Consider the following 13616-nt stretch of genomic DNA (forward strand, 5'->3'; position numbering starts at 1 on the left):
CACTACTAGACATATGACCCTGAGCAAGTCAGTTAAGTCTGTTTGCCTCAGTTCCCTTATCTGTAGAAGAAGCTAGAGAAGGAAATGGCAAACCACTCCAGCATCTTTACCAAGAAAATCCCTAAAAGGGTTCAGGAAGAATCAGACATGGCTGAAAAACAACTAAATAACAACAAACACCAGTAAGCCAAAGTGGAGGTACTGGGCACATGCATCACTGGGATGTCTCCCAAATATGTAATGGTAATGTCCTCAAGGCATGTCCAGAAGCAGCTAGGTGGTGCAGTGTATAGAGCACAGCAAGACTTGAGTTCAAATACAACCTCAGACACCCACTACCTGTGTGACCCTGGGCAAGTCACTCATCTTCTGTTTGCCTTAGTTTCCTCAACTGTAAAATGGGGATGATAACAGCACCTACCTCCCAAGGTTGTTGTAAGAATCAAGTGAGATAATATCTGTAAAGCACTCAGCATCTTGCCTGGTGCACAGTAGGTAATTGATACAACCTTATTCCCCTTCTCCCTCACCCTCTAAGAGAAAAGTATCAGTATCTGCAACTATGCAGTTCTCCAATTGCTAGAGGACTTGGTTGGGACAGAGAATCCAGAAAAGACACCAAAAATAGAAGAGTAGAATCAAGGAGCATGTATTGTTTATGGCATGATCTCTCTTTTATTTACTGAACTAATTGTGCCTTTATGAGAAGATTGGTTTTCTTCTAAGATAGCAATCATGTGCAGTTCCAAGAGTTCTCATTCCAAAAGAATACAACTTGAGTATTCCAAAATGGAAGCTGAGTATCTGGGTGGTGTAGCTGAAATCACAATATTTTGGAGATATGAAAGACCTTAGGGATCAAGTCTAACTCCATAGTTTTTCAGATCAGGAAACTGAATCCCAGAGAGGTTTAGTGCAATACGGTCAGTTAACAAGTATTGCTTAAGGGCTCACTGTTTCAGGGACTGTATTAAGAACTAGAGATACAATTAGAGGCAAAAATATGGTCCTGCCCTCAAGGAGCTCATAGTCTAATGCAGGAGACAATGTGAAAATAACTATGTGAATAACAGATCACTACAAAGAAGAGATGGAAGTTAATGTCTGAAGGAAGGCCCTAGCATTGGTATAGTGGAAAGAGCATTGAGTATGTGGATTCAAATCCCACTTTTATGCTGATTTCTTGACCTTGGGACAGTAGCTTAACCTCCCTAAGCTTGTTTTTTTCTTCTGTAAAGTTAAATGAGATAGGCTTTCAGTGTCCCTTCCAACTCTAGATCTGTGATATGAGTTCTTATGAACATTAATATAACCACATTGCTGCTGTCGTATGATAGAGACTCACATAACCAATATCATTGTGCTTTTTTTCTAAAAAAAAAAAATCTGTTTCTGATGGTGTTCTTTGGGTTCTGTTTTTCTCATTAAAACTGCCAGTCTGGTGTACTTTAATGCAATTGACCCAAATTCATGGAGGATAGTTTAAAAAAAAAGTGCCCCATTGATTTAACATTCATGTCAGTAACAAGAATACTGGAAAATAGTTATAAGCAGGGACCAGATGAGCAATTCAAGTGACAGACAGAGACACTTCAGCTTGCACCAACCTTAGTACATTACAATCAGATGCTGGATGTTTAATGGATCCCAGGAAACTACATTCATTCTGGAGAAAAATGTGGGGTTTTTTTGCATAATATCCAGCCAGTGCCACATCATGAACCTCAAATACCAAAGTATGCCGAGCTCTCAGCATCATGAAGTCAATTTATGGGATAACACATAGGAAGATTCAGAAAGGGCTTAGAAACAACAACTACAAAGCATCATTTGAAATAAAAAGGGTATCTTTCACTATTACCAGCAAAAAAAAAGAAAAAGAAAAGAGGATAAAAAGCTCTCCCCCAGAATTAAGGTAGACAGCAAAGAAATGCAAGTCTTATATACCTGTCTGTGCCTATTATCTGTTTCTCCAACCTGACACTATATTACAATCACATTACGATGCTTACTTCGAAGGAGTTATAATTTGTCAGGCATCCTTGAGCCTTGGATAATAAGTGGAGTTGGTGCAATGTTTCCTAGGGTTTATGTATTTTCATTTCTAAGTTACAAATATTGTTCAAGAAAGGAGATTGAAAAACAATTTAGAACATATACAGAAAACTAGGGATGTGGTTTTATTCTAGTGGGGGAGAAGGGAAGCTTTGGTTTTTAATCAAAGTAGTTGCAGAATACATGGAATTTGTGGATTATAATAAGTATAGCTTAAAAAGGTGGTTCAGTGGCTAAGATACTGACTGGGCTTGGAGTCCAGAAGACCTGGGATTGAATCTTATACCTGTCACCTTACTGTGTAACAGTAGACAAGTCATTTAATGTCTCTGAGCCTCAGTGTCCTCATCTGTAAAATGATCATTGTAATAATACAAAGAGTACTTCACATGGGTCAAATGAAGCCCCAGTGGCTCCCTGTTGCCTTTAGGACAAAATATGAATTCCTCTCTTTGGCACTTAAATAAATCCCTTTATAATTTTGAGTGCAGTCTATCTTTTTTAGGCTGATTATACTTTACTCCTCACTACATATTCTGTGCTCCAGTCAAACCGGCAAACTACTATTCCCTATACATGACATTCCATCTCCTGCCTCTGTACTCCCCCCTCCTCACAGCTGGAATTCTCTCCCTCCTCACCTCCACTCCTTGCAACCCCTAACTTCTGTCAAGGCTTAGTCCGAGGGCTACCTCCCTGAAGAGGTCTTCCTTGGGTCCCCTACTGGCTAGGCAAATCTCTATGTCCTTATTTTTTATATAGCCTTATGTACCAATGCATGAATATCGTATGCCATGCTAATAGAATGTAAGCTCCTTGTGGGGTAGGCGCTGTCTGGCTTTTGTATTTGTATCCCATACACCAGTGCCTGGTGTACAGTAGGTCCTTAATAAATGTTTGCTGGTTGATTAAAATGAAGTAAATGAAAAGTGCTTTAAAACTTGAAAGCTCTGTTATATATGCATCATCATTATTATTATCTAGTTCACAGCCTTATTGACTTCAAGTGTAGTGCTTTCACCCTTCCAGAAATAAAACACAGCCCCCATTTCAATGAAAAGGAATAGATTTGACAAACAGTCGTCAATTTCTTCCCTTTTTGATTTAAAGGACTAAATGCAGCATGGATGAGAACTTATAAGAACAAAGGACCAAAGTCATAATCATTCTGAGAGTGTAACAATAACAACAACAATAATAATAGCTGGCATTTAGGTAGTGCTTTAAGATTTGCAAAACACTTTACAGATATTATCTTATTTTAGCTTCACAACAACCTGGGAAGATAGATGCTATTATTAACTTCGTTTGACAGACAAGAAAACTAGGCAGACAAAGGTTAAGGAACATGCCCAGGGTCCCAGAGCTAGTCAATATCTTAGGCTAGATTTGAACTCAGGTCCTCCTGACTCTAAGTTCAGTGTTCCATCCACTGTGCCACCTAGCTTACAATTTAGGGAGGCAAAACAGAATTTTGATTAAGTACGCAAAAGACATATACTACACAGCATATTTGTTCAGTTGTTCAGTCGTGTCTGACCATTCACTACCCTGTGGACCATATCATATCAATGCGGTCCAAGGAGTTTTCTTGGCAAAGATGCTGGAGTGGTTTGTCATTCTTTCGCTAGTGGATTAAGGTAAACAGAGGTTAAAGCACTCACCCAGGGTAACTCAGCTAGTAAGTCTGAGACCTGATTTGAACTCAGATCTTCTTAAGGCTCAGTGCTCTATCTACTGAACTATCTGGCTGCCTCCTATATAGCTTATATTAGGAAATTAATAATTTTTCTCTTGTTTAATTTATACTGCCTTAAGGCTTGCAAAATGCTTTATATACATCAACTCATTGGAGAAGGTCAGTGTAGTGGAAAGAATGCTGGATTTGGAGTCAGAATATGTGAGTTCAAATCCCAGCTCTACTTCTTAATCTCTGGGTGACCTTGGACAAATCACTGACCCTCAATGTCTTCATTTTTAAAATGATGCATTTGGACTAAATGGAATCTAAGTTACCTTCTAATTCAAAATCTATTATTCTATGATACTTATAACAACTTTAACAACATGAGTGCAATTATAATCTTCATTTTACAGATGAGGAAACTGAGGCTCAGAGAAATTAAGAGACTTTGCCAGGATCCCAAAACTAATGAGTCGGAAGTATCATTTTCACCTAGTAGTTCTAACTACAAATCTGAAGCTCTTTTTACCACCCAATACTGTCTATCTTTTATACTAATCTTAATACTGATGAAAAATGTCTGCATGAGAGTAAAGCCATCATGCTTTCTCTCTTAGGAATTCTGAACCCTTGTAACAAGAAAGCTTTAATAGATTGAAACAGAAGTTTGGGCAGTCAGTCCATAAACATTCATTAAGCTCCTGCCATGTGCCAGGCATTCACTAAGTGCTGGAGATACAACGAAAAGACAAAAGACAGTCCTTACTCTCAGTAAGTTTAGTTGAAACCAGAATTGAAAGCTAATGTGCTCACAGCATCATAGATCTAGAATTGGAAGGCATCTCCAAGGTCATTTAATCCAACCCCTCATTTTACAGATGAGAAAACTGAGAGCTGGGGGAAGATAGGGGATTTGCCTAGGATTACATAGGTATTAAGTTTCTGAAGCAATATTAGAACCCAGGTCTTTTCCCTATACTACTCATTCATGTGTTCATGTTATTTCTCCATAGGTAACTTTTCCTGGAGAGAGAAGGTGGTCAGTCCCATGGAAATACTCAGTTCATTTGTGTGGCAGAGGCTTAAACATTTGCCTGACCAGAGCAATATATCAAAGACATTTCCATGGCTATCTTACTTGTTACTGCCACAAAGTGATCAGAGTGGCCCTCCTTCCAGGGTAGCATCTCCTTCAATCTTTTGACATCCAACAGAGCAAATTCGTGGAGTGACAGCATGATACAGAAATTAGGAAACCCAGTGAAGACAAATACCCACATTAAAACTGGAGTGGCTTAAGTGGTCTTCAGGAAAATGCTTTCCAATAGAATCACTGAAGACAGAGTTAAGCTTTCCTGTGAAGGTTGTAGAAGAAATAATCCATTCTAGTCAACCCTCTTGGCAGCAAAACAAAAAGACGTAATGCTGTTTTCTTGACAAATCTTACAGAACATCCCTACAGGGATTTCACCTTGCAACAGTATCAAAGTATGGTACACAAAGACTAATTGGAATTAGAGAAAGTCAAACATCTGAAGCAAGGCATGTACTTGGCCCTCCCTAAAGGCTGGGGTAGAGAGTTCCATCTTTTAACGGAGGGACATTGCAAAATGGTCATTGACAGCAGGCTAGGTAAGCCCCCACACATACACACAATGAAACTCAGGAGAGACATATCAAATAAGTACTGAATAGGCTGGATGGATGGACAAAAAAAGCCCCTCCTGGGCTCCCTGGCTTTGAGGCAAATGATTGTAGTTGTAGTTTAAAAGCCAGACTGGTTAAAAAAAAAACTACATCTGTGCTAATTGGAGACAGTTGGATGCTGAAAAATGATTCAGAGGAGACACTTCCATAATGATTGTCTGACAGAAGAAAGTCTCCTGGGGTCTTATTTCAAACTGACCATGCCATTCCATAGGATGGTCCACAGGACAATAACAAATTCCGCTTTAGAACTAGAGGAAGGGTATAGGTCACTTTTCTCCTAGCTCTGCTTGAGAGTAGACAAAAAGGGTGATGCTAATACTGAGAAATTGATTCACAAGAGATATGGAGTATTAAAAAAAATCCATATAGGTAATAAGTAGCTCACATCATGATCTCTCTTTTGTGTGTGTGTGTGTGTGTGTGTGTGTGTGTGTGTGTGTAGAGCTATCCTTATGCCTTCCCTTCAGGAGCTGTGAAGCGCAGGGGTGGCAAAGACCACAGCTTTACAAATGTGGAAACAACCATTAATTTCCAGTTGTTAGTAAAGTCCTCTAGGACTAGAAACCTTCTAGGTTTCTCCCTTATGATGAAAACACGGTCATCAAATATGATAACTACAGGGGCTGCTAGCTAATTGGGAGCAGAATTTCTTTACACAATCTCACAGTGAGCTTACCCACTTTATAGTCATATTGAATAGTGGTTGCAGGGTTTTGGAACACATTTTTTTTTCAACACAAATTTTTTTTTTAATATGGATTTTGTGTCATGTGACAGAAAGAAACAGACAGTCACAGACACCGTGAGCCACTATGCCTTTAGTTAAATTACTGAAGTCATACTTGCCTAGGCATCACTAATCCCCATTTTCATTTATCTTCGAGATTTAAAAAAAAAATAGTGCCAATGTCCAGAAGAATTGGTGGTAGATATGGGGGAAAATGTCTTTTGCTTTTTTTTTCCTTTTTCTTCAAATGGTTTGACTCAAAGGCATGGGTACAATGTATTCTATTCTTTATGTCTGGGATTGTCCATTCTATCCTTTATGCCAGCTATTCATTCTTATGGTCACTGGGCAAGATAAAAAACAATCCATCCTTCTACTCCACTTTTGTATTCCCCTTTAAAGATAAATATATACAAAAACACTGAAGGGAGGAGGGGTAACTGAGTATGAATACAAGAGTGGCACATTCCTATAAGAACAAGGTCGAGGAAATCTAAAGACCAGTGTGAGTTAACGTTTGCAATAAATTCCGAGGACAATAGAAAGAGAATTTTGAGGTATGTCGGGGAGCAAGAATCAGATCAAAGAAAGCCTAGGGCCATGGTGTGTGGGAAAGTGAAGTGATAGATAATGGGTGACTGAGAGGAGGAAGAACCATTCAATTCCTATTGTGTCTGTTTACCAAGAAGAATGATCCTTAGACTAGAAAGAATAGAACAAAAGTGGTAAGCAGGGAATTAAAACAGAAGATAAATAAGGAGATGGTCAGATTGCATCTACCTTCAATAAATTGAGGTCATCTGGCCCAGATCAACCATACTGCCTGTACTCAAAGAATTTCCAGGTTGCTGTACTGCTGAGGAATCAGAGTAAATGGGAGCTATACTATGGGATGGGAAAATGTTCAATTTCCTTAAATGATAAGAAAGTAGATTCTTCAAACTATATAGACCTCACTTACCAGCTGTGTGACCCTGGGCAAGTCACTTAACCCCAATTGCCTAAAAAGAAAAAGAAACCTCCCCCCCATCCCAAACTATATAGACTGGTTAATTTTACTTTGATTCCTAGTGCTGAGAATTGTACAGTAGGTTATTAAATGATTGTTTCATGACTACTGAAAAAAGGAAGGTACAGTCCCTGTTTGTCAGCATGAGTTCAATTCAGAGTCAGTCATACTAGATTAACTTTCTTTTCTTCCTTCTTTCTTTCCTTCTTTCTTCCCTCTCTCCCCTGCCTTCCTTCCTTCTTCCTTAATTCCTTTTTGGATAGGGTTGTCAAGTAGGAACTTAATAGATACTTGTTGAATTGAACCTTCTTAAAATGAGTGTCATATTTCTAGCTTACACTAGCCCCTCTTCCCGACTTCACAGTGACCATCACTTACCATTATTTACCCAATCTTCAGGCTCACAACTTGACACCCTACTCTTTCTGTATCTCCTTTGCCTTTCCCACCATATCTAGTCATCTTAGGACTACTGCCTGTGGGAAAGTGGTCCCACAGAAAACAAATATTTTCTGAGTTCCTTCTACAAAGTTGAGCAAGGCATTATCCCTGACCTCAAGAAGTAGGAGCAAGCTTTGTAGGAAAGATAAGATGTACACAGAGCTATGATGAAAGCAGGCTGTGAAAGTGTAACAAGAGCCAAACAATGCTATCAGGAGAGATAGTTCCTTCTTGGGGGGGTGGGTGGGGAGGAAGGTAGGGGAAAGTGGGTAATCAGGGAAAGTTTCACAGGAAGAGAATTGACCTTGGCCTCAAAGAACAGGATAGGTAAGTAGGTGGGCAGAAATTAAATGGACAGCATTGCTGGGCTAAGGGCATTACATATATCTAGAAGGACTCATAGAAGTGGGAAAATGAAAGAAGTGTTTGGAGAAAATCATATAATCTAGCTTGATAGGAGAATGAGACAAGTAAGGAGGGCAGGTGGTACCACATTGTGAAGGGCCTTGAATGGTAGTCTTTTTCTTTTTAAGTAGGCAATAGAGAACAGGTTGTCCGGGTGGGGTGAAAGGATCCAAACTGTGCTTTAGGAATATTGGTATAGCAACAGTGTGTTGGAGCAACCATGGAGAAAAGATACTGAAGGCATAAATACTATTTCAACAGCCCAAGTGAAATTGGTTAAGTTCTGAACTAGGGTGATGTCATTGGCAGTGAGGAGGATCATTGACTTAAAGCTGGAACAGAACTTTACAAGTCATCTCGTCCAACCCTAGCATTTTACACGTGAGGAAATTGAAACCCAGAGAGATATCCCTAAGGTCATATATGGTAGTAAGTAGTAGAGCTAAGATTTGAACCCAGGTCCTCTAGTAAGAAACAAGAAAAACATTGGGGGTACAATCAAAAAGGCTTGGAGACTGCATGAAGGAAACTGGAAAGCAAAAGTAATAGTGAGTCACGCCCAAGTCTTGACATTTCTCCCTTTTGGATCCGTTTCTTTTTTTCTTTTAAGTTAAGCTTTAAGCGTTCATTTTTCTCTCCCTTCCATGTCTCCCATTGGAAAAAAAAAAGGCAAATCAAAACCTTTGCAAAAAATATGTGTTGTCAAAGCAAAACAATTTATCTTCTTTTCTATTCAAACAACCATGCCCATTTTTGATCTAGCATTTAGAATATGGGAACTAATTCTGATTGTGACCTCACTTCAAAATTTCCCTCTCTCCAAGATATCATGCTTATAAACCAATTCAATTTTAGTCATTTTTAAAGTGCCTACTATGCGTCAGAACCTGTGCTAGGTGCTGGCAAGACAAAGACAAAGATTAAATAATTCCTGTTCTAAAGAGGCTTATGTTGTGTTGGGGGGGTGGAATAACATGTATATCATTCAGTCAATATAAATATAAAGTAATTTCAGGGCACTGGCAACTGAAGGGATCAGGAAAGATTGCCTGTAGGAAGCAGCTCTTGGGTTGAGCCTTGTAGAATGCAAAGGTTCTTAAGGGCACAGATGAGGAAGGTGGGCATTCCAAGTTTGGGACCACATATACAAGGTTTATCCCTGCCCTCAAGGAGTGCGGCCAACCAAGTTGCTAAGGAGTGTGGCCTCAATGAGAAGTACTACATCATTCAGAGATGGGAAATGGAATGTAATGTGTGGGGAACTTCAAGTGTGAGCAGAAGGATGTTCAGTGAGCCTGGAAAGGGAGGCTGGGGCCAGATGGTGGTCAAAGGTCAAACGGAGGCATTTGTATTTTATCCTAAAGGCTGTATGGAAGTTGAGCAAGGGGGTCTCGTGGTCAGACCTGTGCTTTAGGAGCATCCTTTTGGTGACTATGTGCAGAATAGACTGGAGAAGGGAGAAATTTGAGGTAGTGAAGTCAATTAGGAGGCAGATGCAATAGCCCAGATAAAAACTTGAACTTGGCCATGTAAGTGGAGGGAAGTGATGTAATAATTGCAATAAATGTTAAGATAGAATCAACAAACTTACTAGATGTAAAAGTTGAAAGAGAGTTAAAAGTCAAGGATGACTGAAGCTGTGAACCTTTGGGTGGAAGCATGTTGGTAACCTCAAGAGAAATAGGAAAGTTAGGGAGAGGGGTAGGCTTGTACAGAAAAAATAATGGGTTCTATTTCAGACATGTTGAGTTTAAGAGGCGTACATCTGGTTGGAAATGTCCCATAGGTAGTTGGTCAATTGGAACTCAGGAAAGCCTACGGTTGCCATATAAATCTGTAGTTCATCTGCATACACATTATAGTTGAACCCATGGGAGTTGATGATATCACTTGGAAAGAAGGTATACAGAATGAAAAGGATATGGAGAGTGCAAGATTGAGTAGGCAAGACATGTAGGAGGCTGAGAAGGAGATGGAAAAATACTTCTTGGATTCTTTCTTCTGCCTATGTTTTTGGACATGAAGAACCAGGACCAGTGTCACAAAAAAACCAAGCACAAGAGAGAATCCAGGAAGAAGGAGTGGCAAGCAGAGTCAAAAGATGTAGAGAGATCAAGGAAGATGAGGACTGACTGAAAGGTCATGAGTACAGAAGAAAAGCCTCAGCATTTGTAGTCAGTGGACCTGGGTCCAAAACCTGACTTCACCACTTTCTGCCTGCTGTGACCGTGGCCAAGTTACTTCACCTCTATGGGCCTCAGTTTCCTTATCTGCAAAATGAGGGAGTGACTATTAAGGTCCCTTATAGCTCCAAGCCTATGACTGTATGGTTTGGCAATTAAAACATCTTTGGTTATCTTGGAGAGAACAGTTTCACTTGAGTAATGAGTTTGGAAACCAAAATGGAATCAGGTGAGAAGTCAGTGAGAGGAGAGAGTGGGGGGGAGAAGTATAGATGGATTTCCCTAGGAGTTTGACTGTGAAAGGGAGGAGAGATTTAGGACAATACCTTGAAGGGATGCTATGGTAAGTGAAAGTTTTTTTAAGGATGAGGGGGGCACCTGGGCATGTCTGTAAGTGGAGCAAAAGGATCTAGTAGCTAGGGAGATAAAAGAGAGAGGGGGAGGAGAAGGAGAGAGGGAGGAAAAGAAGAAAGAAGAGAGGGAGGAAAGGAGGAAAATGTGTGTTTGGTGGGGTAGGAAGGGGATTGAATGCTTGTGAGGACAAGCTGCCAGAAGAGATTGTAGGGGAGGAAATCAAAAGCATAAGGGGAAAGGTTGGCCTTGACGATAAATACTATCTCATCCTCAGAATTGGATACAACACAAAGAAAACTCTTTTCAAGTTGTTTTGATCATATTAGTCCTGTGTGTACAAAGCTACAATTAACCTCGATTTCTCATTGTATCAAATGCAACTTTTCTCTTTTGCTACAATGCTCTCAAATACACTCACAATTTTTATCCCTCTTCCCCCACCACCTACCTCCTCCCCTTCCCCAACTGTCCTCACCTTCTATTACTCTCCATTCCAGCCCAGCAAACCTGGTTAATATCCCTAACATGACTTCCATCAACTTCATCACTGGCCATTACTGCCTGGCTCAGGAATGATCTTTCTTCTCATTTTCCTTTTTTTTTTTTTTTTTTGCTGTCAACATGCATCATTCAAGAATTGGTTTTGACCCAGGAAAGTAGATAAACTTCACTTCAGTCTTAAACAGTTTCCTTTTCTTTCTTTTATCCCCTAGACAAGGTCTGCTTGAGCAGGTTATCACTTCTTTCAGCACTTTCAAGTGGTACCAGGCATGCCTATGAACTGAGAAAGCAGCCCAGCATCTTGGAGGCATGTGTCCACGATGAGATAATTCACATCTGGCATACAGCAACTACTGGAAATCAGTAGACACTTGTTTGGTAGCTGAGTGTGAGAAAAATCACCTCTAATACTACACAATTAAATCAAATGCTGTCATAAATTAAATATCTACTTAGTCTTCACAGGAATTAAATTTGTTCATAGCCAAAGGGGATGTAGCATTTCTGAGACTTTTGTCACCTAGAAGTTTGCTGAATTCTAGCCTTTTATTTCATTTAAGTAATATTTTTGTCTGTCATTGAATCTCATCATATCTTTTTCCCTGAAAATGCTTAATTCTGAGTGTGTGTGTGTACATACATACATATATGTCTACACACATATACTATATATAATATATGTATAGAAATTATATATACATACACACACATATATGTGTATGTGTGTGTGTGTGTGTGTGTATATATAGAGAGAGAGAGAGAGAGAGAGAGAGATTCCAAATACTCTGGGAAACATTTAATAAGCAGCTACTATATACAAGGCATTGTGCTGGGTGCCAAAGATGAAGTAAGGATGAAATAAGACATAGTCTCTGTCTTCAGGAAGCTTACAGGGAGAGTAAGACACGTCAACAAATAACTATGAGTTAAGGTAGAAATCCATACAAAGTTCTGTGAGAATACATGAGGAGAGATCACTTTCAGCTGTTGGGATAAAGGAAGACATCATGACAGAGAAGGTAACTGAGCTGGGCCTCACAATACAGGAAAGATTTTAAGAGATGAGAGAAAAATCTATTTCAAGCGTGGGTCACAGCATAAACAGACAAGAAGGGACAAGATGAAAATATGGCTAGTGGTCCCTTTTGACTAGCATACAGAGGTCATGAAAGGAATTAATGTTAGAACGTTAAAAAAAATGCTTTTGAAATTAATAGCTGAGGGTCTTAACTAGCACCTTAGAGATCTTGTGGTTTATTCAGTTGGGATGGGATCCATTGAGTAGAGAAGTGAAGTGATCAGAATAGCACATTTATAAGATTACTCACCTAACCTTTTGAAAGATGCATTGGAGAAGAGATAGGTTGGAGGCTGGAAGATCAGTCAGAGGGGACAAGAGTGTGAAATACGGTAGTTGAAATGACAATGGAAAGGGAGGGGGAACAGATAAGAAATCTCAGTACCAAGACTGACAGGACTCAGCTACTGGTCAGATGAGGAAGTGAAGGGAGAGAGAGGAGTTAAAGATGGTTCTAGAATATGTGTAAAGAATATATATGTGTATTACTGAAGCCTATACATAGTATCAATGACAAGAAATCTTAAAAGATCCTTAGAATGTGCTTCTAAGTACAGACAAGACTATTTTAGTTGTAAAGTCTAGCTTCCTACAGAGTGAGATTTACTTTAAAGATGCTTTTATTTATTTTTAACACTGTAACATGTACACAGTCAGTATGGCATAGTGGATAAGGAACCAGCCACTGTCAAAAGACTCATCACTGACACATACTGACTGTATGACCCTGGTAAAGTCACTTAACCTCTCAATCTCCCAAGGCAAATACTTCTATTGGTTTCAGAGCATGTAGTAGTCTTTGATAGAGGTGGATTTTTCTATATCAATAAAATCATAGATTTGGTGCAAACAACAACAAACCCAGAAACATGTCCATGGTCACACATACAGTAAATGTTGGAGGTAGGATTTGAGCCCATGACTTTTTTTTTTTTTGGTGAGGCAATCGGGGTTAAGTGACTCACCCAGGGTCACACAGCTAGTAAGTATCAAGTGTCTGAGGCCAGATTTGAACTCAGTTCCTTCTGACTCCAAGGCCAGAGCTCTATCCCCCACTTAACCTAACTGCCCCTGATCCCATGACTCTTAACTCTGAAGCCAGCTATCCACTGTGACATACTGTTTCTCTAGGAGGTAACTAGCCAAGTAATCTGCATTGGAGGAGGTAGATCCTAGGTCAATGAAATGATCAATCCTTTATATATACATCTTTTTTTTTCCTTGAAAAGGGCAGCCTACCCTAGTGGAAGGATCACAGGTCTAGGATTCAAGAGACCTTCATTCTAGTCTGAATTTTGCAACTAACTTGCTGTGTGACTTGAAGCAGTCATTTCCTGTGTCTCTTCCAGCTCTAGTATTCTCAGAGTATGAGAGGAAAGGAATCGTCTTTCTCTCTTTTCCCTTCTCTCATTTCTCCCCCCATTCTTCTTCTTCTTCTTCTTCTTCTTCTTCTTCTTCTTCTTCTTCTT

The sequence above is a fragment of the Vombatus ursinus genome, unplaced genomic scaffold, assembly GCF_900497805.2.
Source record: "Vombatus ursinus unplaced genomic scaffold, bare-nosed wombat genome assembly UNPS02014861.1, whole genome shotgun sequence".
Taxonomy (NCBI): Eukaryota; Metazoa; Chordata; class Mammalia; order Diprotodontia; family Vombatidae; genus Vombatus; species Vombatus ursinus.